Genomic DNA, 25,253 nt, shown 5'->3' with positions numbered 1-25,253 from the left:
GCTTCACTTTCTGGGGTATTTATATTTACTACAACTGTATCTGACGCTTGAGGGTGGTAGCCAGCACCACTCAGACTACACGAGGAGAAGGGGACCTTCTTTTTCAACCCCCGGGGCGTGACGCGAACGTCTACAGCCTTTCATAAGCGGTTAACTGGCGGGAAACCCTCTTATGCTACCTTGGCACCAAGGCTGCCGGAACCGAGGCCCTCGCTAAGCTTTCGCACGATAATAGGGTTTGGAAATGAGGGGCGCGTTAGGAAATACAGAAAGAAATGCCGGCAGTCTAGAACGCCAAAGAAAGCATAGGGGAGTGGTTAGACTTTTTTTTACTGTTATTGATGTTACATTATTTTATAATTATTACGTGAGAAAGAAAGAAAGAAAGAAAAACACGCGCCCAGAGTGGGGACCGAACCCATGCCTTTCAATTAGATCTCGAATGCCTTATCAATTCGGCTATCTGGGCGACTGTGTTCTGCTTCACTTTCTGGGGTATTTATATTTACTAAAACTGTATCTGACGCTTGAGGGTGGTAGCCAGCGCCACTCAGACTACACGGGGAGAAGGGGACCTTCTTTTTCAACCCCCGGGGCGTGACGCGAACGTCTACAGCCTTTCATGAGCCGTTAACTGGCGGGAAACCCTCTTATGCTTCCTTGGCATCAAGGCTGCCAGAACCGAGGCCCTCGCAAGCTTTCGCACGATAATAGGGCGTGGAACTGAGGGGCTCGTTAGGAAATACAGAAAGAAATGCCGGCAGTCTACAACGCCAAAGAAAGCATAGGGGAGTGGTTAGACTTTTTTTACCGTTATTGACGTTACATCATTTTTTTATTAATTACGTGAGAAAGAAAGAAAGAAAGAAAAACACGCGCCTAGAGTGGGGCCCGATCCCACGCCTTTCGATTACATCTCGAATGCCTTACCAATTCGGCTATCTGGGCGACTGTGTTCTGCTTCACTTTCTGGGGTATTTATATTTACTAAAACTGTATCTGACGCTTGAGGGTGGTAGCCAGCACCACTCAGACTACACGGGGAGAAGGGGACCTTCTTTTTCAACCCCCGGGGCGTGACGCGAACGTCTACAGCCTTTCATGAGCGGTTAACTGGCGGGAAACCCTCTTATGCTACCTTGGCATCAAGGCTGCCAGAACCGAGGCCCTCGCTAAGCTTTCGCACGATAATAGGGTTAGGAACTGAGGGGCTCGTTAGGAAATACAGAAAGAAATGCCGGCAGTCTACAACGCCAAAGAAAGCATAGGGGAGTGGTTAGACTTTTTTTACCGTTATTGACGTTACATCATTTTTTTATTAATTACGTGAGAAAGAAAGAAAGAAAGAAAAACACGCGCCCAGAGTGGGGACCGAACCTACGCCTTTCGATTTGATCTCGAATGCCTTACCAATTCGGCTATCTGGGCGACTCTGTTCTGCTTCACTTTCTGGGGTATTTATATTTACTACAACTGTATCTAACACTTGAGGGTGGTAGCCAGCGCCACTCAGACTACACGGGGATAAGGGGACCTTCTTTTTCAACCCCCGGGGCGTGACGCGAACGTCTACAGCCTTTCATTAGCGGTTAACTGTTGGGAAACCCTCTTATGCTACCTTGGCATCAAGGCTGCCAGAACCGAGGCCCTCGCTAAGCTTTCGCACGATAATAGGGTTTGGAAATGAGGGGCTCGTTAGGAAATACAGAAAGAAATGCCGGCAGTCTACAACGCCAAACAAAGCATAGGGGAGTGGTTAGACTTTTTTTACCGTTATTGACGTTACATTATTTTTTTAATTATTACGTGAGAAAGAAAGAAAGAAAGAAAAACACGCGCCCAGAGTGGGGACCGAACCCACGCCTTTCGATTAGATCTCGAATGCCTTACCAATTCGGCTATCTGGGCGACTGTGTTCTACTTCACTTTCTGTTGTATTTATATGTACTACAACTGTATCGGACGCTTGAGGGTGGTAGCCAGCGCCACTCAGAGTACACGGGGAGATGGGGACCTTCTTTTTCAACCCGCGGGGCGTGACGCGAACGTCTACAGCCTTTCATGAGCGGTTAACTGGCGGGAAACCCTCTTATGCTACCTTGGCATCAATGCTGCCAGAACCGAGGCCCTCGCTCAGCTTTCGCACGATAATAGGGTTTGGAAATGAGGGGCTCGTTAGGAAATAAAGAAAGAAATGCCGGCAGTCTACAACGCCAAAGAAAGCATAAGGGAGTGGTTAGACTTTTTTTTTACCGTTATTGACGTTACATTATTTTTTATTATTTACGTGAGAAAGAAAGCAAGAAATAAAAACACGCGCCCAGAGTGGGGACCGAACCTACGCCTTTCGATTTGATCTCGAATGCCTTACCAATTCGGCTATCTGGGCGACTCTGTTCTGCTTCACTTTCTGGGGTATTTATATTTACTACAACTGTATCTAACACTTGAGGGTGGTAGCCAGCGCCACTCAGACTACACGGGGATAAGGGGACCTTCTTTTTCAACCCCCGGGGCGTGACGCGAACGTCTACAGCCTTTCATGAGCGGTTAACTGTCGGGAAACCCTCTTATGCTACCTTGGCATCAAGGCTGCCAGAACCGAGGCCCTCGCTAAGCTTTCGCACGATAATAGGGTTTGGAAATGAGGGGCTCGTTAGGAAATACAGAAAGAAATGCCGGCAGTCTACAACGCCAAACAAAGCATAGGGGAGTGGTTAGACTTTTTTTTACCGTTATTGACGTTACATTATTTTTTTTATTATTACGTGAGAAAGAAAGAAAGAAAAACACGCGCCCAGAGTGGGGACCGAACCCACGCCTTTCGATTAGATCTCGAATGCCTTACCAATTCGGCTATCTGGGCGACTGTGTTCTACTTCACTTTCTGGGGTATTTATATGTACTACAACTGTATCGGACGCTTGAGGGTGGTAGCCAGCGCCACTCAGAGTACACGGGGAGATGGGGACCTTCTTTTTCAACCCGCGGGGCGTGACGCGAACGTCTACAACTGTTCATGAGCGGTTAACTGGCGGGAAACCTCTTATGCTACCTTGGCATCAAGGCTGCCAGAACCAAAGCCCTCGCTAAGCTTTCGCACGATAATAGGGTTTGAAAATGAGGGGCTCGTTAGGAAATACAGAAAGAAATGCCGGCAGTCTACAACGCCAAAGAAAGCATAGGGGAGTGGTTAGACTTTTTTTACCGTTATTGACGTTACATTATTTTTTATTAATTACGTCAGAAAGAAAGAAAGAAAGAAAAACACGCGCCCAGAGTGGGGACCGAACCCACGTCTTTCGATTAGATATCGAATGCCTTACCAATTCGGCTATCTGGGCGACTGTGTTCTGCTTCACTTTCTGGGCTATTTATATTTACTTCAACTGTATCTGACGCTTGAGGGTGGTAGCCAGCGCCACTCAGACTACACGGGGAGAAAGGGACCTTCTTTTTCAACCCCCGGGGCATGACGCGAACGTCTACAGCCTTTCACGAGCGGTTAACTGGCGGGAAACCCTCTTATGCTACCTTGGCATCAATGCTGCCAGAACCGAGGCCCTCGCCCAGCTTTCGCACGATAATAGGGTTTGGAAATGACGGGCTCGTTAGGAAATACAGAAAGAAATGCCGGCAGTCTACAACGCCAAAGAAAGCAAAGGGGAGTGGTTAGACTTTTTTTTTACCGTTATTGACGTTACATTATTTTTTTATTAATTACGTGAGAAAGAAAGAAAGAAAATCACGTGCCCAGAGTGGGGACCGAACCCACGCCTTTCGATTAGATCTCGATTGCCTTACCAATTCGGCTATCTGGGCGACTCTGTTCTGCTTCACTTTCTGGGGTATTTATATTTACTACAACTGTATGTGACGCTTGAGGGTGGTAGCCAGCGCCAGACTACACGGGGAGAAGGGGACCTTCTTTTTCAACCCCCGGGGCGTCACGCGAACGTCTACAGCCTTTCATGAGCCGTTAACTGGCGGGAAACCCTCTTATGCTTCCTTGGCATCAAGGCTGCCAGAACCGAGGCCCTCGCAAGCTTTCGCACGATAATAGGGTGTGGAACTGAGGGGCTCGTTAGGAAATACAGAAAGAAATGCCGGCAGTCTACAACGCCAAAGAAAGCATAGGGGAGTGGTTAGACTTTTTTTACCGTTATTGACGTTACATCATTTTTTTATTAATTACGTGAGAAAGAAAGAAAGAAAGAAAAACACGCGCCTAGAGTGGGGCCCGATCCCATGCCTTTCGATTAGATCTCGAATGCCTTACCAATTCGGCTATCTGGGCGACTGTGTTCTGCTTCACTTTCTGGGGTATTTATATTTACTACAACTGTATCTGACGCTTGAGGGTGGTAGCCAGCACCACTCAGACTACACGGGGAGAAGGGGACCTTCTTTTTCAACCCCCGGGGCGTGACGCGAACGTCTACAGCCTTTCATAAGCGGTTAACTGGCGGGAAACCCTCTTATGCTACCTTGGCACCAAGGCTGCCGGAACCGAGGCCCTCGCTAAGCTTTCGCACGATAATAGGGTTTGGAAATGAGGGGCTCGTTAGGAAATACAGAAAGAAATGCCGGCAGTCTACAACGCCAAAGAAAGCAAAGGGGAGTGGTTAGACTTTTTTTTTACCGTTATTGACGTTACATTATTTTTTTATTAATTACGTGAGAAAGAAAGAAAGAAAATCACGTGCCCAGAGTGGGGACCGAACCCACGCCTTTCGATTAGATCTCGATTGCCTTACCAATTCGGCTATCTGGGCGACTCTGTTCTGCTTCACTTTCTGGGGTATTTATATTTACTACAACTGTATGTGACGCTTGAGGGTGGTAGCCAGCGCCAGACTACACGGGGAGAAGGGGACCTTCTTTTTCAACCCCCGGGGCGTCACGCGAACGTCTACAGCCTTTCATACGCCGTTAACTGGCGGGAAACCCTCTTATGCTTCCTTGGCATCAAGGCTGCCAGAACGGAGGCCCTCGCAAGCTTTCGCACGATAATAGGGTGTGGAACTGAGGGGCTCGTTAGGAAATACAGAAAGAAATGCCGGCAGTCTACAACGCCAAAGAAAGCATAGGGGAGTGGTTAGACTTTTTTTACCGTTATTGACGTTACATCATTTTTTTATTAATTACGTGAGAATAAAGAAAGAAAGAAAAACACGCGCCTAGAGTGGGGCCCGATCCCATGCCTTTCGATTAGATCTCGAATGCCTTACCAATTCGGCTATCTGGGCGACTGTGTTCTGCTTCACTTTCTGGGGTATTTATATTTACTACAACTGTATCTGACGCTTGAGGGTGGTAGCCAGCACCACTCAGACTACACGGGGAGAAGGGGACCTTCTTTTTCAACCCCCGGGGCGTGACGCGAACGTCTACAGCCTTTCATAAGCGGTTAACTGGCGGGAAACCTTCTTATGCTACCTTGGCACCAAGGCTGCCGGAACCGAGGCCCTCGCTAAGCTTTCGCACGATAATAGGGTTTGGAAATGAGGGGCGCGTTAGGAAATACAGAAAGAAATGCCGGCAGTCTAGAACGCCAAAGAAAGCATAGGGGAGTGGTTAGACTTTTTTTTACTGTTATTGATGTTACATTATTTTATAATTATTACGTGAGAAAGAAAGAAAGAAAGAAAAACACGCGCCCAGAGTGGGGACCGAACCCATGCCTTTCAATTAGATCTCGAATGCCTTATCAATTCGGCTATCTGGGCGACTGTGTTCTGCTTCACTTTCTGGGGTATTTATATTTACTAAAACTGTATCTGACGCTTGAGGGTGGTAGCCAGCGCCACTCAGACTACACGGGGAGAAGGGGACCTTCTTTTTCAACCCCCGGGGCGTGACGCGAACGTCTACAGCCTTTCATGAGCTGTTAACTGGCGGGAAACCCTCTTATGCTTCCTTGGCATCAAGGCTGCCAGAACCGAGGCCCTCGCAAGCTTTCGCACGATAATAGGGTGTGGAACTGAGGGGCTCGTTAGGAAATACAGAAAGAAATGCCGGCAGTCTACAACGCCAAAGAAAGCATAGGGGAGTGGTTAGACTTTTTTTACCGTTATTGACGTTACATCATTTTTTTATTAATTACGTGAGAAAGAAAGAAAGAAAGAAAAACACGCGCCTAGAGTGGGGCCCGATCCCACGCCTTTCGATTACATCTCGAATGCCTTACCAATTCGGCTATCTGGGCGACTGTGTTCTGCTTCACTTTCTGGGGTATTTATATTTACTAAAACTGTATCTGACGCTTGAGGGTGGTAGCCAGCACCACTCAGACTACACGGGGAGAAGGGGACCTTCTTTTTCAACCCCCGGGGCGTGACGCGAACGTCTACAGCCTTTCATGAGCGGTTAACTGGCGGGAAACCCTCTTATGCTACCTTGGCATCAAGGCTGCCAGAACCGAGGCCCTCGCTAAGCTTTCGCACGATAATAGGGTTTGGAAGTGAGGGGCTCGTTAGGAAATACAGAAAGAAATGCCGGCAGTCTACAACGCCAAAGAAAGCATAGGGGAGTGGTTAGACTTTTTTTACCGTTATTGACGTTACATCATTTTTTTATTAATTACGTGAGAAAGAAAGAAAGAAAGAAAAACACGCGCCTAGAGTGGGGCCCGATCCCACGCCTTTCGATTAGATCTCGAATGCCTTACCAATTCGGCTATCTGGGCGACTGTGTTCTGCTTCACTTTCTGGGGTATTTATATTTACAACTGTATCTGACGCTTGAGGGTGGTAGCCAGCACCACTCAGACTACACGGGAAGAAGGGGACCTTCTTTTTCTACCCCCGGGGCGTGACGCGAACGTCTACAGCCTTTCATGAGCGGTTAACTGGCGGGAAACCCTCTTATGCTACCTTGGCATCAAGGCTGCCAGAACCGAGGCCCTCGCTAAGCTTTCGCACGATAATAGGGTTTGGAAATGAGGGGTTTGTTAGGAAATACAGAAACAAATGCCGGCAGTCTACAACGCCAAAGAAAGCATAGGGGAGTGGTTAGACTTTTTTTTTACCGTTATTGACGTTACATTATTTTTTATTATTTACGTGAGAAAGAAAGCAAGAAATAAAAACACGCGCCCAGAGTGGGGACCGAACCTACGCCTTTCGATTTGATCTCGAATGCCTTACCAATTCGGCTATCTGGGCGACTCTGTTCTGCTTCACTTTCTGGGGTATTTATATTTACTACAACTGTATCTAACACTTGAGGGTGGTAGCCAGCGCCACTCAGACTACACGGGGATAAGGGGACCTTCTTTTTCAACCCCCGGGGCGTGACGCGAACGTCTACAGCCTTTCATGAGCGGTTAACTGTTGGGAAACCCTCTTATGCTACCTTGGCACCAAGGCTGCCGGAACCGAGGCCCTCGCTAAGCTTTCGCACGATAATAGGGTTTGGAAATGAGGGGCTCGTTAGGAAATACAGAAAGAAATGCCGGCAGTCTACAACGCCAAACAAAGCATAGGGGAGTGGTTAGACTTTTTTTTACCGTTATTGACGTTACATTATTTTTTTAATTATTACGTGAGAAAGAAAGAAAGAAAGAAAAACACGCGCCCAGAGTGGGGACCGAACCCACGCCTTTCGATTAGATCTCGAATGCCTTACCAATTCGGCTATCTGGGCGACTGTGTTCTACTTCACTTTCTGTTGTATTTATATGTACTACAACTGTATCGGACGCTTGAGGGTGGTAGCCAGCGCCACTCAGAGTACACGGGGAGATGGGGACCTTCTTTTTCAACCCGCGGGGCGTGACGCGAACGTCTACAGCCTTTCATGAGCGGTTAACTGGCGGGAAACCCTCTTATGCTACCTTGGCATCAATGCTGCCAGAACCGAGGCCCTCGCTCAGCTTTCGCACGATAATAGGGTTTGGAAATGAGGGGCTCGTTAGGAAATAAAGAAAGAAATGCCGGCAGTCTACAACGCCAAAGAAAGCATAAGGGAGTGGTTAGACTTTTTTTTTTACCGTTATTGACGTTACATTAGTTTTTATTATTTACGTGAGAAAGAAAGCAAGAAATAAAAACACGCGCCCAGAGTGGGGACCGAACCTACGCCTTTCGATTTGATCTCGAATGCCTTACCAATTCGGCTATCTGGGCGACTCTGTTCTGCTTCACTTTCTGGGGTATTTATATTTACTACAACTGTATCTAACACTTGAGGGTGGTAGCCAGCGCCACTCAGACTACACGGGGATAAGGGGACCTTCTTTTTCAACCCCCGGGGCGTGACGCGAACGTCTACAGCCTTTCATGAGCGGTTAACTGTCGGGAAACCCTCTTATGCTACCTTGGCATCAAGGCTGCCAGAACCGAGGCCCTCGCTAAGCTTTCGCACGATAATAGGGTTTGGAAATGAGGGGCTCGTTAGGAAATACAGAAAGAAATGCCGGCAGTCTACAACGCCAAACAAAGCATAGGGGAGTGGTTAGACTTTTTTTTACCGTTATTGACGTTACATTATTTTTTTTATTATTACGTGAGAAAGAAAGAAAGAAAAACACGCGCCCAGAGTGGGGACCGAACCCACGCCTTTCGATTAGATCTCGAATGCCTTACCAATTCGGCTATCTGGGCGACTGTGTTCTACTTCACTTTCTGGGGTATTTATATGTACTACAACTGTATCGGACGCTTGAGGGTGGTAGCCAGCGCCACTCAGAGTACACGGGGAGATGGGGACCTTCTTTTTCAACCCGCGGGGCGTGACGCGAACGTCTACAGCCTTTCATGAGCGGTTAACTGGCGGGAAACCCTCTTATGCTACCTTGGCATCAAGGCTGCCAGAACCGAGGCCCTCGCTAAGCTTTCGAACGATAATAGGGTTTGGCAATGAGGGGCTTGTTAGGAAATACAGAAAGAAATGCCGGCAGTCTACAACGCCAAAGAAAGCATAGGGGAGTGGTTAGACTTTTTTTCTACCGTCATTGACGTTACATTATTTTTTTATTAATTACGTGAGAAAGAAAGAAAGAAAGAAAAACACGCGCCCAGAGTGGGGACCGAACCCACGCCTTTCGATTAGATATCGATTGCCTTACCAATTCGGCTATCTGGGCGACTGTGTTCTGCTTCACTTTCTGGGGTATTTATATTTACTACAACTGTATCTGACGCTTGAGGGTGGTAGCCAGCGCCACTCAGACTACACGGGGAGAAGGGGACCTTCTTTTTGAACCCCCGGGGCGTGACGCGAACGTCTACAACTGTTCATGAGCGGTTAACTGGCGGGAAACCTCTTATGCTACCTTGGCATCAAGGCTGCCAGAACCAAAGCCCTCGCTAAGCTTTCGCACGATAATAGGGTTTGAAAATGAGGGGCTCGTTAGGAAATACAGAAAGAAATGCCGGCAGTCTACAACGCCAAAGAAAGCATAGGGGAGTGGTTAGACTTTTTTTACCGTTATTGACGTTACATTATTTTTTATTAATTACGTCAGAAAGAAAGAAAGAAAGAAAAACACGCGCCCAGAGTGGGGACCGAACCCACGTCTTTCGATTAGATATCGAATGCCTTACCAATTCGGCTATCTGGGCGACTGTGTTCTGCTTCACTTTCTGGGCTATTTATATTTACTTCAACTGTATCTGACGCTTGAGGGTGGTAGCCAGCGCCACTCAGACTACACGGGGAGAAAGGGACCTTCTTTTTCAACCCCCGGGGCATGACGCGAACGTCTACAGCCTTTCACGAGCGGTTAACTGGCGGGAAACCCTCTTATGCTACCTTGGCATCAATGCTGCCAGAACCGAGGCCCTCGCTCAGCTTTCGCACGATAATAGGGTTTGGAAATGACGGGCTCGTTAGGAAATACAGAAAGAAATGCCGGCAGTCTACAACGCCAAACAAAGCATAGGGGAGTGGTTAGACTTTTTTTTACTGTTATTGACGTTACATTATTTTTTTATTAATTACGTGAGAAAGAAAGAAAGAAAGGAAAACACGCGCCCAGAGTGGGGACCGAACCCACGCCTTTCGATTAGATCTCGAATGCCTTACCAATTCGGCTATCTGGGCGACTGTGTTCTGCTTCACTTTCTATGGTATTTATATTTATTACAACTGTATCTAACACTTGAGGGTGGCAGCCAGCGCCACTCAGACTACACGGGGAGGAGGGGACCTTCTTTTTCAACCCGCGGGGCGTGACGCGAACGTCTACAGCCTTTCATGGGCGGTTAACTGGCGGGAAACCCTCTTATGCTACCTTGGCATCAAGGCTGCCAGAACCGAGGCCCTCGCTAAGCTTTCGAACGATAATAGGGTTTGGAAATGAGGGGCTCGTTAGGAAATACAGAAAGAAATGCCAGCAGTCTACAACGCCAAAGAAAGCAAAGGGGAGTGGTTAGACTTTTTTTTACCGTTATTGACGTTACATTATTTTTTTATTAATTACGTGAGAAAGAAAGAAAGAAAATCACGTGCCCAGAGTGGGGACCGAACCCACGCCTTTTGATTAGATCTCGATTGCCTTACCAATTCGGCTATCTGGGCGACTCTGTTCTGCTTCACTTTCTGGGGTATTTATATTTACTACAACTGTATGTGACGCTTGAGGGTGGTAGCCAGCGCCAGACTACACGGGGAGAAGGGGACCTTCTTTTTCAACCCCCGGGGCGTCACGCGAACGTCTACAGCCTTTCATGAGCCGTTAACTGGCGGGAAACCCTCTTATGCTTCCTTGGCATCAAGGCTGCCAGAACCGAGGCCCTCGCAAGCTTTCGCACGATAATAGGGTGTGGAACTGAGGGGCTCGTTAGGAAATACAGAAAGAAATGCCGGCAGTCTACAACGCCAAAGAAAGCATAGGGGAGTGGTTAGACTTTTTTTTTCCGTTATTGACGTTACATCATTTTTTTATTAATTACGTGAGAAAGAAAGAAAGAAAGAAAAACACGCGCCTAGAGTGGGGCCCGATCCCATGCCTTTCGATTAGATCTCGAATGCCTTACCAATTCGGCTATCTGGGCGACTGTGTTCTCCTTCCCTTTCTGGGGTATTTATATTTACTACAACTGTATCTGACGCTTGAGGGTGGTAGCCAGCACCACTCAGACTACACGGGGAGAAGGGGACCTTCTTTTTCAACCCCCGGGGCGTGACGCGAACGTCTACAGCCTTTCATAAGCGGTTAACTGGCGGGAAACCCTCTTATGCTACCTTGGCACCAAGGCTGCCGGAACCGAGGCCCTCGCTAAGCTTTCGCACGATAATAGGGTTTGGAAATGAGGGGCGCGTTAGGAAATACAGAAAGAAATGCCGGCAGTCTAGAACGCCAAAGAAAGCATAGGGGAGTGGTTAGACTTTTTTTTACTGTTATTGATGTTACATTATTTTATAATTATTACGTGAGAAAGAAAGAAAGAAAGAAAAACACGCGCCCAGAGTGGGGACCGAACCCATGCCTTTCAATTAGATCTCAAATGCCTTATCAATTCGGCTATCTGGGCGACTGTGTTCTGCTTCACTTTCTGGGGTATTTATATTTACTAAAACTGTATCTGACGCTTGAGGGTGGTAGCCAGCGCCACTCAGACTACACGGGGAGAAGGGGACCTTCTTTTTCAACCCCCGGGGCGTGACGCGAACGTCTACAGCATTTCATGAGCCGTTAACTGGCGGGAAACCCTCTTATGCTTCCTTGGCATCAAGGCTGCCAGAACCGAGGCCCTCGCAAGCTTTCGCACGATAATAGGGTGTGGAACTGAGGGGCTCGTTAGGAAATACAGAAAGAAATGCCGGCAGTCTACAACGCCAAAGAAAGCATAGGGGAGTGGTTAGACTTTTTTTACCGTTATTGACGTTACATCATTTTTTTATTAATTACGTGAGAAAGAAAGAAAGAAAGAAAAACACGCGCCTAGAGTGGGGCCCGATCCCACGCCTTTCGATTACATCTCGAATGCCTTACCAATTCGGCTATCTGGGCGACTGTGTTCTGCTTCACTTTCTGGGGTATTTATATTTACTAAAACTGTATCTGACGTTTGAGGGTGGTAGCCAGCACCACTCAGACTACACGGGGAGAAGGGGACCTTCTTTTTCAACCCCCGGGGCGTGACGCGAACGTCTACAGCCTTTCATGAGCGGTTAACTGGCGGGAAACCCTCTTATGCTACCTTGGCATCAAGGCTGCCAGAACCGAGGCCCTCGCTAAGCTTTCGCACGATAATAGGGTTTGGAACTGAGGGGCTCGTTAGGAAATACAGAAAGAAATGCCGGCAGTCTACAACGCCAAAGAAAGCATAGGGGAGTGGTTAGACTTTTTTTACCGTTATTGACGTTACATCATTTTTTTATTAATTACGTGAGAAAGAAAGAAAGAAAGAAAAACACGCGCCTAGAGTGGGGCCCGATCCCACGCCTTTCGATTAGATCTCGAATGCCTTACCAATTCGGCTATCTGGGCGACTGTGTTCTGCTTCACTTTCTGGGGTATTTATATTTACAACAACTGTATCTGACGCTTGAGGGTGGTAGCCAGCACCACTCAGACTACACGGGAAGAAGGGGACCTTCTTTTTCTACCCCCGGGGCGTGACGCGAACGTCTACAGCCTTTCATGAGCGGTTAACTGGCGGGAAACCCTCTTATGCTACCTTGGCATCAAGGCTGCCAGAACCGAGGCCCTCGCTAAGCTTTCGCACGATAATAGGGTTTGGAAATGAGGGGCTCGTTAGGAAACACAGTAAGAAATGCCAGCAGTCTACAATGCCAAAGAAAGCATAGGGGAATGGTTAGACTTTTTTTTACCGTCATTGACGTTACATTATTTTTTTATTAATTACGTGAGAAAGAAAGAAAGAAAGAAAAACACGCGCCCAGAGTGGGGACCGAACCCACGCCTTTCGATTAGATATCGATTGCCTTACCAATTCGGCTATCTGGGCGACTGTGTTCTGCTTCACTTTCTGGGGTATTTATATTTACTACAACTGTATCTGACGCTTGAGGGTGGTAGCCAGCGCCACTCAGACTACACGGGGAGAAGGGGACCTTCTTTTTGAACCCCCGGGGCGTGACGCGAACGTCTACAACTGTTCATGAGCGGTTAACTGGCGGGAAACCTCTTATGCTACCTTGGCATCAAGGCTGCCAGAACCAAAGCCCTCGCTAAGCTTTCGCACGATAATAGGGTTTGAAAATGAGGGGCTCGTTAGGAAATACAGAAAGAAATGCCGGCAGTCTACAACGCCAAAGAAAGCATAGGGGAGTGGTTAGACTTTTTTTACCGTTATTGACGTTACATTATTTTTTATTAATTACGTCAGAAAGAAAGAAAGAAAGAAAAACACGCGCCCAGAGTGGGGACCGAACCCACGTCTTTCGATTAGATATCGAATGCCTTACCAATTCGGCTATCTGGGCGACTGTGTTCTGCTTCACTTTCTGGGCTATTTATATTTACTTCAACTGTATCTGACGCTTGAGGGTGGTAGCCAGCGCCACTCAGACTACACGGGGAGAAAGGGACCTTCTTTTTCAACCCCCGGGGCATGACGCGAACGTCTACAGCCTTTCACGAGCGGTTAACTGGCGGGAAACCCTCTTATGCTACCTTGGCATCAATGCTGCCAGAACCGAGGCCCTCGCTCAGCTTTCGCACGATAATAGGGTTTGGAAATGACGGGCTCGTTAGGAAATACAGAAAGAAATGCCGGCAGTCTACAACGCCAAACAAAGCATAGGGGAGTGGTTAGACTTTTTTTTACTGTTATTGACGTTACATTATTTTTTTATTAATTACGTGAGAAAGAAAGAAAGAAAGGAAAACACGCGCCCAGAGTGGGGACCGAACCCACGCCTTTCGATTAGATCTCGAATGCCTTACCAATTCGGCTATCTGGGCGACTGTGTTCTGCTTCACTTTCTATGGTATTTATATTTATTACAACTGTATCTAACACTTGAGGGTGGCAGCCAGCGCCACTCAGACTACACGGGGAGGAGGGGACCTTCTTTTTCAACCCGCGGGGCGTGACGCGAACGTCTACAGCCTTTCATGGGCGGTTAACTGGCGGGAAACCCTCTTATGCTACCTTGGCATCAAGGCTGCCAGAACCGAGGCCCTCGCTAAGCTTTCGAACGATAATAGGGTTTGGAAATGAGGGGCTCGTTAGGAAATACAGAAAGAAATGCCAGCAGTCTACAACGCCAAAGAAAGCAAAGGGGAGTGGTTAGACTTTTTTTTACCGTTATTGACGTTACATTATTTTTTTATTAATTACGTGAGAAAGAAAGAAAGAAAATCACGTGCCCAGAGTGGGGACCGAACCCACGCCTTTTGATTAGATCTCGATTGCCTTACCAATTCGGCTATCTGGGCGACTCTGTTCTGCTTCACTTTCTGGGGTATTTATATTTACTACAACTGTATGTGACGCTTGAGGGTGGTAGCCAGCGCCAGACTACACGGGGAGAAGGGGACCTTCTTTTTCAACCCCCGGGGCGTCACGCGAACGTCTACAGCCTTTCATGAGCCGTTAACTGGCGGGAAACCCTCTTATGCTTCCTTGGCATCAAGGCTGCCAGAACCGAGGCCCTCGCAAGCTTTCGCACGATAATAGGGTGTGGAACTGAGGGGCTCGTTAGGAAATACAGAAAGAAATGCCGGCAGTCTACAACGCCAAAGAAAGCATAGGGGAGTGGTTAGACTTTTTTTTTCCGTTATTGACGTTACATCATTTTTTTATTAATTACGTGAGAAAGAAAGAAAGAAAGAAAAACACGCGCCTAGAGTGGGGCCCGATCCCATGCCTTTCGATTAGATCTCGAATGCCTTACCAATTCGGCTATCTGGGCGACTGTGTTCTGCTTCACTTTCTGGGGTATTTATATTTACTACAACTGTATCTGACGCTTGAGGGTGGTAGCCAGCACCACTCAGACTACACGGGGAGAAGGGGACCTTCTTTTTCAACCCCCGGGGCGTGACGCGAACGTCTACAGCCTTTCATAAGCGGTTAACTGGCGGGAAACCCTCTTATGCTACCTTGGCACCAAGGCTGCCAGAACCGAGGCCCTCGCTAAGCTTTCGCACGATAATAGGGTTTGGAAATGAGGGGCGCGTTAGGAAATACAGAAAGAAATGCCGGCAGTCTAGAACGCCAAAGAAAGCATAGGGGAGTGGTTAGACTTTTTTTTACTGTTATTGACGTTACATTATTTTTTTATTAATTACGTGAGAAAGAAAGAAAGAAAGGAAAACACGCGCCCAGAGTGGGGACCGAACCCATGCCTTTCAATTAGATCTCAAATGCCTTATCAATTCGGCTATCTGGGCGACTGTGTTCTGCTTCACTTTCTGGGGTATTTATATTTACTAAAACTGTATCTGACGCTTGAGGGTGGTAGCCAGCGCCACTCAGACTACACGGGGAGAAGGGGACCTTCTTTTTCAACCCCCGGGGCGTGACGCGAACGTCTACAGCATTTCATGAGCCGTTAACTGGCGGGAAACCCTCTTATGCTTCCTTGGCATCAAGGCTGCCAGAACCGAGGCCCTCGCAAGCTTTCGCACGATAATAGGGTGTGGAACTGAGGGGCTCGTTAGGAAATACAGAAAGAAATGCCGGCAGTCTACAACGCCAAAGAAAGCATAGGGGAGTGGTTAGACTTTTTTTACCGTTATTGACGTTACATCATTTTTTTATTAATTACGTGAGAAAGAAAGAAAGAAAGAAAAACACGCGCCTAGAGTGGGGCCCGATCCCACGCCTTTCGATTACATCTCGAATGCCTTACCAATTCGGCTATCTGGGCTACTGTGTTCTGCTTCACTTTCTGGGGTATTTATATTTACTAAAACTGTATCTGACGTTTGAGGGTGGTAGCCAGCACCACTCAGACTACACGGGGAGAAGGGGACCTTCTTTTTCAACCCCCGGGGCGTGACGCGAACGTCTACAGCCTTTCATGAGCGGTTAACTGGCGGGAAACCCTCTTATGCTACCTTGGCATCAAGGCTGCCAGAACCGAGGCCCTCGCTAAGCTTTCGCACGATAATAGGGTTTGGAACTGAGGGGCTCGTTAGGAAATACAGAAAGAAATGCCGGCAGTCTACAACGCCAAAGAAAGCATAGGGGAGTGGTTAGACTTTTTTTACCGTTATTGACGTTACATCATTTTTTTATTAATTACGTGAGAAAGAAAGAAAGAAAGAAAAACACGCGCCTAGAGTGGGGCCCGATCCCACGCCTTTCGATTAGATCTCGAATGCCTTACCAATTCGGCTATCTGGGCGACTGTGTTCTGCTTCACTTTCTGGGGTATTTATATTTACAACAACTGTATCTGACGCTTGAGGGTGGTAGCCAGCACCACTCAGACTACACGGGAAGAAGGGGACCTTCTTTTTCTACCCCCGGGGCGTGACGCGAACGTCTACAGCCTTTCATGAGCGGTTAACTGGCGGGAAACCCTCTTATGCTACCTTGGCATCAAGGCTGCCAGAACCGAGGCCCTCGCTAAGCTTTCGCACGATAATAGGGTTTGGAAATGAGGGGCTCGTTAGGAAACACAGTAAGAAATGCCAGCAGTCTACAATGCCAAAGAAAGCATAGGGGAATGGTTAGACTTTTTTTTACCGTTATTGACGTTACATTATTTTTTTATTAATTACGTGAGAAAGATAGAAAGAAAGAAAAACACGCGCCCAGACTGTGGACCGAACCCGCGCATTTCGATTAAATCTCGAATGCCTTACCAATTCGGCTATCTGGGCGACTTTTTCTGCTTCACTTTCTGGGGTATTAATATATACTACAACTGTATCTGACGCTTGAGGGTGGTAGCCAGCGCCACTAATACTACACGCGGAGAAAGGGACCTTCTTTTTCAACCCCTGGGGCGTGACGCGAACGTCTACAGCCTTTCATGAGCGGTTAACTGGCGGGAAACCCTCTTATGCTACCTTGGCATCAAGGCTGCCAGAACCGAGGCCCTCGCTAAGCTTTCGCACGATAATAGGGTTTGGAAATGACGGGCTCGTTAGGAAATACAGAAAGAAATGCCGGCAGTCTACAACGCCAAACAAAGCATAGGGGAGTGGTTAGACTTTTTTTTACCGTTATTGACGTTACATTATTTTTTTATTAATTACGTGAGAAAGAAGAAAGAAAGGAAAACACGCGCCCAGAGTGGGGACCGAACCCACGCCTTTCGATTAGATCTCGAATGCCTTACCAATTCGGCTATCTGGGCGACTGTGTTCTGCTTCACTTTCTAGGGTATTTATATTTACTACAACTGTATCTAACACTTGAGGGTGGCAGCCAGCGCCACTCAGACTACACGGGGAGAAGGGGACCTTCTTTTTCAACCCGCGGGGCGTGACGCGAACGTCTACAGCCTTTCATGGGCGGTTAACTGGCGGGAAACCCTCTTATGCTACCTTGGCATCAAGGCTGCCAGAACCGAGGCCCTCGCTAAGCTTTCGAACGATAATAGGGTTTGGAAATGAGGGGCTCGTTAGGAAATACAGAAAGAAATGCCAGCAGTCTACAACGCCAAAGAAAGCAAAGGGGAGTGGTTAGACGTTTTTTTTTACCGTTATTGACGTTACATTATTTTTTTATTAATTACGTGAGAAAGAAAGAAAGAAAATCACGCGCCCAGAGTGGGGACCGAACCCACGCCTTTCGATTAGATCTCGATTGCCTTACCAATTCGGCTATCTGGGCGACTGTGTTCTGCTTCACTTTCTGGGGTATTTATATTTACTACAACTGTATGTGACGATTGAGGGTGGTAGCCAGCGCCAGACTACACGGGGAGAAGGGGACCTTCTTTTTCAACCCCCGGGGCGTGACGCGAACGTCTACAGCCTTTCATGAGTGGTTAACTGCCGGGAAACCCTCTTATGCTACCTTGGAATCAAGGCTGCCAGAACCGAGGCCCTCGCGAAGTTTTCGCACGATAATAGGGGCTGGAAATGAGGGGCTCGTTAGGAAATACAGAAAGAAATGCCGGCAGTCTACACCGTCAAAGAAAGCATAGGGGAGTGGTTAGACTTTTTTTTACCGTTATTGACGTTACATTATCTTTTTATTATTACGTGAGAAAGAAAGAAAGAAAGAAGAAAACGCGCTCAGAGTGGGGACCGAACCTACGCCTTTCGATTAGATCTCGAATGCCTTACCAATTCGGCTATCTGGGCAACTGTGTTCTGCTTCACTTTCTGGGGTATTTATATTTACTACGACTGTATCTGACGCTTGAGGGTGCTAGCCAGCGCCACTCAGACTACACGGGGAGAAGGGGACCTTCTTTTTCAACCCCCGGGGCGTGAAGCGAACGTCTACAGCCTTTCATGAGTGGTTAACTGCCGGAAAACCCTCTTATGCTACCTTGGAATCAAGGCTGCCAGAACCGAGGCCCTCGCTAAGCTTTCGCACGATAATAGGGTTTGGAACTGAGGGGCTCGTTAGGAAATACAGAAAGAAATGCCGGCAGTCTACAACGCCAAAGAAAGCATAGGGGAGTGGTTAGACTTTTTTACCGTTATTGACGTTACATCATTTTTTTAATAATTACGTGAGAAAGAAAGAAAGAAAGAAAAACACGTACCTAGAGTGGGGCCCGATCCCATGCCTTTCGATTAGATCTCGAATGCCTTACCAATTCGGCTATCTGGGCGACTGTGTTCTGCTTCACTTTCTGGGGTATTTATATTTACTACAACTGTATCTGACGCTTGAGGGTGGTAAACAGCACCACTCAGACTACACGGGGAAAAGGGGACCTTCTTTTTCAACCCCCGGGGCGTGACGCGAACGTCTACAGCCTTTCATAAGCGGTTAACTGGCGGGAAACCCTCTTATGCTACCTTGGCACCAAGGCTGCCAGAACCGAGGCCCTCGCTAAGCTTTCGCACGATAATAGGGTTTGGAAATGAGGGGCGCGTTAGGAAATACAGAAAGAAATGCCGGCAGTCTACAACGCCAAAGAAAGCATAGGGGAGTGGTTAGACTTTTTTTTACTGTTATTGATGTTACATTATTTTATAATTATTACGTGAGAAAGAAAGAAAGAAAGAAAGAAAGAAAGAAAGAAAGAAAGAAAGAAAGAAAGAAAAACACGCGCCCAGAGTGGGGACCGAACCCATGCCTTTCAATTAGATCTCGAATGCCTTATCAATTCGGCTATCTGGGCGACTGTGTTCTGCTTCACTTTCTGGGGTATTTATATTTACTAAAACTGTATCTGACGCTTGAGGGTGGTAGCCAGCACCACTCAGACTGCACGAGAAGAAGGGGACCTTCTTTTTCTACCCCCGGGGCGTGACGCGAACGTCTACAGCCTTTCATGAGCGGTTAACTGGCGGGAAACCCTCTTATGCTACCTTGGCATCAAGGCTGCCAGAACCGAGGCCCTCGCTAAGCTTTCGCACGATAATAGGGTTTGGAAATGAGGGGCTCGTTAGGAAATACAGTAAGAAATGCCAGCAGTCTACAACGCCAAAGAATGCATAGGGGAATGGTTAGACTTTTTTTACCGTTATTGACGTTACATTATTTTTTTATTAATTACGTGAGAAAGAAAGAAAGAAAGAAAAACACGTGCCCAGACTGGGGACCGAACCCACGCCTTTCGATTAAATCTCGAATGCCTTACCAATTCGGCTATCTGGGCGACTTTTTCTGCTTCACTTTCTGGGGTATTAATATTTACTACAACTGTATCTGACGCTTGAGGGTGGTAGCCAGCGCCACTAATACTACACGGGGAGAAGGGGACCTTCTTTTTAAACCCCCGGGGCATGACGCGAACGTCTACAGCCTTTCATGAGCGGTTAACTGGCGGGAAACCCTCTTATGCTACCTTGGCATCAAGGCTGCCAGAACCGAGGCCCTCGCTAAGCTTTCGCACGATAATAGGGTTTGGAAATGAGGGGCTCGTTAGAATATACAGAAAGAAATGCCAGCAGTCTACAACGCCAAAGAAAGCAAAGGGGAGTGGTTAGACTTTTTTTTTACCGTTATTGACGTTACATTATTTTTTTATTAATTACGTGAGAAAGAAAGAAAGAAAATCACGCGCCCAGAGTGGGGACCGAACCCACGCCTTTCGATTAGATCTCGATTGCCTTACCAATTCGGCTATCTGGGCGACTGTGTTCTGCTTCACTTTCTGGGGTATTTATATTTACTACAACTGTATGTGACGCTTGAGGGTGGTAGCCAGCGCCAGACTACACGGGGAGAAGGGGACCTTCTTTTTCAACCCCCGGGGCGTGACGCGAACGTCTACAGCCTTTCATGAGTGGTTAACTGCCGGGAAACCGTCTTATGCTACCTTGGAATCAAGGCTGCCAGAACCGAGGCCCTCGCGAAGTTTTCGCACGATAATAGGGGCTGGAAATGAGGGGCTCGTTAGGAAATACAGAAAGAAATGCCGGCAGTCTACACCACCAAAGAAAGCATAGGGGAGTGGTTAGACTTTTTTTTACCGTTATTGACGTTACATTATCTTTTAATTATTACGTGAGAAAGAAAGAAAGAAAGAAGAAAACGCGCTCAGAGTGGGGACCGAACCTACGCCTTTCGATTAGATCTCGAATGCCTTACCAATTCGGCTATCTGGGCAACTGTGTTCTGCTTCACTTTCTGGGGTATTTATATTTACTACGACTGTATCTGACGCTTGAGGGTGCTAGCCAGCGCCACTCAGACTACACGGGGAAAAGGGGACCTTCTTTTTCAACCCCCGGGGCGTGAAGCGAACGTCTACAGCCTTTCATGAGTGGTTAACTGCCGGAAAACCCTCTTATGCTACCTTGGAATCAAGGCTGCCAGAACCGAGGCCCTCGCTAAGCTTTCGCACGATAATAGGGTTTGGAACTGAGGGGCTCGTTAGGAAATACAGAAAGAAATGCCGGCAGTCTACAACGCCAAAGAAAGCATAGGGGAGTGGTTAGACTTTTTTACCGTTATTGACGTTACATCATTTTTTTAATAATTACGTGAGAAAGAAAGAAAGAAAGAAAAACACGCGCCTAGAGTGGGGCCCGATCCTATGCCTTTCGATTAGATCTCGAATGCCTTACCAATTCGGCTATCTGGGCGACTGTGTTCTGCTTCACTTTCTGGGGTATTTATATTTACTACAACTGTATCTGACGCTTGAGGGAGGTAGCCAGCACCACTCAGACTACACGGGGAGAAGGGGACCTTCTTTTTCAACCCCCGGGGCGTGACGCGAACGTCTACAGCCTTTCATAAGCGGTTAACTGGCGGGAAACCCTCTTATGCTACCTTGGCACCAAGGCTGCCAGAACCGAGGCCCTCGCTAAGCTTTCGCACGATAATAGGGTTTGGAAATGAGGGGCTCGTTAGGAAATACAGAAAGAAATGCCGGCAGTCTACAACGCCAAACAAAGCATAGGGGAGTGGTTAGACTTTTTTTTTATCGTTATTGACGTTACATTATTTTTTATTATTTACGTGAGAAACAAAGCAAGAAATAAAAACACGCGCCCAGAGTGGGGACCGAACCTACGCCTTTCGATTTGATCTCGAATGCCTTACCAATTCGGCTATCTGGGCGACTCTGTTCTGCTTCACTTTCTGCGGTATTTATATTTATTACAACTGTATATGACGCTGGAGGGTGGTAGCCAGCGCCACTCAGACTACACGGGGATAAGGGGACCTTCTTTTTTACCCCTGGGGCGTGACGCGAACGTCTACAGCCTTTCATGAGCGGTTAACTGGCGGGAAACCCTCTTATGCTACCTTGGCATCAAGGCTGCCAGAACCGAGGCCCTCGCTAAGCTTTCGCACGATAATAGGGTTTGGAAATGACGGGCTCGTTAGGAAATACAGAAAGAAATGCCGGCAGTCTACAACGCCAAACAAAGCATAGGGGAGTGGTTAGACTTTTTTTTACCGTTATTGACGTTACATTATTTTTTTATTAATTACGTGAGAAAGAAAGAAAGAAAGGAAAACACGCTCCCAGAGTGGGGACCGAACCCACGCCTTTCGATTAGATCTCGAATGCCTTACCAATTCGGGTATCTGGGCGACTGTGTTCTGCTTCACTTTCTAGGGTATTTATATTTACTACAACTGTATCTAACACTTGAGGGTGGCAGCCAGCGCCACTCAGACTACACGGGGAGAAGGGGACCTTCTTTTTCAACCCGCCGGGCGTGACGCGAACGTCTACAGCCTTTCATGGGCGGTTAACTGGCGGGAAACCCTCTTATGCTACCTTGGCATCAAGGCTGCCAGAACCGAGGCCCTCGCTAAGCTTTCGAACGATAATAGGGTTTGGAAATGAGGGGCTCGTTAGAATATACAGAAAGAAATGCCAGCAGTCTACAACGCCAAAGAAAGCAAAGGGGAGTGGTTAGACTTTTTTTTTACCGTTATTGACGTTACATTATTTTTTTATTAATTACGTGAGAAAGAAAGAAAGAAAATCACGCGCCCAGAGTGGGGACCGAACCCACGCCTTTCGATTAGATCTCGATTGCCTTACCAATTCGGCTATCTGGGCGACTGTGTTCTGCTTCACTTTCTGGGGTATTTATATTTACTACAACTGTATGTGACGCTTGAGGGTGGTAGCCAGCGCCAGACTACACGGGGAGAAGGGGACCTTCTTTTTCAACCCCCGGGGCGTGACGCGAACGTCTACAGCCTTTCATGAGTGGTTAACTGCCGGGAAACCGTCTTATGCTACCTTGGAATCAAGGCTGCCAGAACCGAGGCCCTCGCGAAGTTTTCGCACGATAATAGGGGCTGAAAATGAGGGGCTCGTTAGGAAATACAGAAAGAAATGCCGGCAGTCTACACCACCAAAGAAAGCATAGGGGAGTGGTTAGACTTTTTTTTACCGTTATTGACGTTACATTATCTTTTAATTATTACGTGAGAAAGAAAGAAAGAAAGAAGAAAACGCGCTCAGAGTGGGGACCGAACCTACGCCTTTCGATTAGATCTCGAATGCCTTACCAATTCGGCTATCTGGGCAACTGTGTTCTGCTTCACTTTCTGGGGTATTTATATTTACTACGACTGTATCTGACGCTTGAGGGTGCTAGCCAGCGCCACTCAGACTACACGGGGAGAAGGGGACCTTCTTTTTCAACCCCCGGGGCGTGAAGCGAACGTCTACAGCCTTTCATGAGTGGTTAACTGCCGGAAAACCCTCTTATGCTACCTTGGAATCAAGGCTGCCAGAACCGAGGCCCTCGCTAAGCTTTCGCACGATAATAGGGTTTGGAACTGAGGGGCTCGTTAGGAAATACAGAAAGAAATGCCGGCAGTCTACAACGCCAAAGAAAGCATAGGGGAGTGGTTAGACTTTTTTACCGTTATTGACGTTACATCATTTTTTTAATAATTACGTGAGAAAGAAAGAAAGAAAGAAAAACACGCGCCTAGAGTGGGGCCCGATCCCATGCCTTTCGATTAGATCTCGAATGCCTTACCAATTCGGCTATCTGGGCGACTGTGTTCTGCTTCACTTTCTGGGGTATTTATATTTACTACAACTGTATCTGACGCTTGAGGGAGGTAGCCAGCACCACTCAGACTACACGGGGAGAAGGGGACCTTCTTTTTCAACCCCCGGGGCGTGACGCGAACGTCTACAGCCTTTCATAAGCGGTTAACTGGCGGGAAACCCTCTTATGCTACCTTGGCACCAAGGCTGCCAGAACCGAGGTCCTCGCTAAGCTTTCGCACGATAATAGGGTTTGGAAATGAGGGGCGCGTTAGGAAATACAGAAAGAAATGCCGGCAGTCTACAACGCCAAAGAAAGCATAGGGGAGTGGTTAGACTTTTTTTACTGTTATTGATGTTACATTATTTTATAATTATTACGTGAGAAAGAAAGAAAGAAAGAAAGAAAAACACGCGCCCAGAGTGGGGACCGAACCCATGCCTTTCAATTAGATCTCGAATGCCTTATCAATTAGGCTATCTGGGCGACTGTGTTCTGCTTCACTTTCTGGGGTATTTATATTTACTAAAACTGTATCTGACGCTTGAGGGTAGTAGCCAGCACCACTCAGACTACACGGGGAGAAGGGGACCTTCTTTTTCAACCCCCGGGGCGTGACGCGAACGTCTACAGCCTTTCATGAGCGGTTAACTGGCGGGAAACCCTCTTATGCTACCTTGGCATCAAGGCTGCCAGAACCGAGGCCCTCGCTAAGCTTTCGCACGATTATAGGGTTTGGAACTGAGGAGCTCGTTAGGAAATACAGAAAGAAATGCCGGCAGTCTACAACGCCAAAGAAAGCATAGGGGAGTGGTTAGACTTTTTTTACCGTTATTGACGTTACATCATTTTTTTATTAATTACGTGAGAAAGAAAGAAAGAAAGAAAAACACGCGCCTAGAGTGGGGCCCGATCCCACGCCTTTCGATTAGATCTCGAATGCCTTACCAATTCGGCTATCTGGGCGACTGTGTTCTGCTTCACTTTCTGGGGTATTTATATTTACAACAACTGTATCTGACGCTTTAGGGTGGTAGCCAGCACCACGCAGCCTACACGGGAAGAAGGGGACCTTCTTTTTCTACCCCCGGGTACGTGACGCGAACGTCTACAGCCTTTCATGAGCGGTTAACTGGCGGGAAACCCTCTTATGCTACCTTGGCATCAAGGCTGCCAGAACCGAGGCCCTCGCTAAGCTTTCACACGATAATAGGGTTTGGAAATGAGGGGCTCGTTAGGAAATACAGTAAGAAATGCCAGCAGTCTACAACGCCAAAGAAAGCATCGGGGAATGGTTAGACTTTTTTTTACCGTTATTGACGTTACATTATTTTTTTAATAATTACGTGAGAAAGAAAGAAAGAAAGAAAAACACGCGCCCAGACTGGGGACCGAACCCACGCCTTTCGATTAAATCTCGAATGCCTTACCAATTCGGCTATCTGGGCGACTTTTTCTGCTTCACTTTCTGGGGTATTAATATTTACTACAACTGTATCTGACGCTTGAGGGTGGTAGCCAGCACCACTAATACTACACGCGGAGAAAGGGACCTTCTTTTTCAACCCCCGGGGCGTGACGCGAACGTCTACAGCCTCTTATGAGTGGTTAACTGGCGGGAAACCCTCTTATGCTACCTTCGCATCAAGGCTTCCAGAACCGAGGCCCTCGCTAAGCTTTCGCACGATAATAGGGTTTGGAAATGAGGGGCTCGTTAGGAAATACAGAAAGAAATGCCGGCATTCTACAACGCCAAAGAAAGCATGGG

General features: G+C 47.5%; 5 non-coding genes across 5 annotated transcripts; all 5 read right to left on the bottom strand.

Moving 5' to 3' along the window:
• Positions 1-3,272: 3,272 nt before the first annotated feature.
• Trnar-ucu (transfer RNA arginine (anticodon UCU)) lies at positions 3,273-3,344 on the bottom strand. Its single transcript has one exon. It is a non-coding gene; the product is annotated as a tRNA-Arg (tRNA).
• A 6,150-nt stretch (positions 3,345-9,494) lies between these two features.
• On the bottom strand, positions 9,495-9,566 carry Trnar-ucu (transfer RNA arginine (anticodon UCU)). The gene has a single exon. It is a non-coding gene; the product is annotated as a tRNA-Arg (tRNA).
• A 3,760-nt stretch (positions 9,567-13,326) lies between these two features.
• Positions 13,327-13,398, bottom strand: Trnar-ucu (transfer RNA arginine (anticodon UCU)). Its single transcript has one exon. It is a non-coding gene; the product is annotated as a tRNA-Arg (tRNA).
• A 6,192-nt stretch (positions 13,399-19,590) lies between these two features.
• Positions 19,591-19,662, bottom strand: Trnak-uuu (transfer RNA lysine (anticodon UUU)). The gene has a single exon. It is a non-coding gene; the product is annotated as a tRNA-Lys (tRNA).
• A 5,199-nt stretch (positions 19,663-24,861) lies between these two features.
• On the bottom strand, positions 24,862-24,933 carry Trnak-uuu (transfer RNA lysine (anticodon UUU)). Its single transcript has one exon. It is a non-coding gene; the product is annotated as a tRNA-Lys (tRNA).
• Between the last annotated feature and the right edge of the window lie 320 nt (positions 24,934-25,253).

This window comes from Haemaphysalis longicornis, unplaced genomic scaffold (genome assembly GCF_048455015.1).
Source record: "Haemaphysalis longicornis isolate Haplotype H1 unplaced genomic scaffold, Haemaphysalis longicornis Haplotype H1 scaffold_14, whole genome shotgun sequence".
In the NCBI taxonomy this organism is placed as follows: Eukaryota; Metazoa; Arthropoda; class Arachnida; order Ixodida; family Ixodidae; genus Haemaphysalis; species Haemaphysalis longicornis.
Note: the sequence above shows the minus strand (reverse complement) of the source record. Positions and strands in the feature narration are given on the sequence as shown.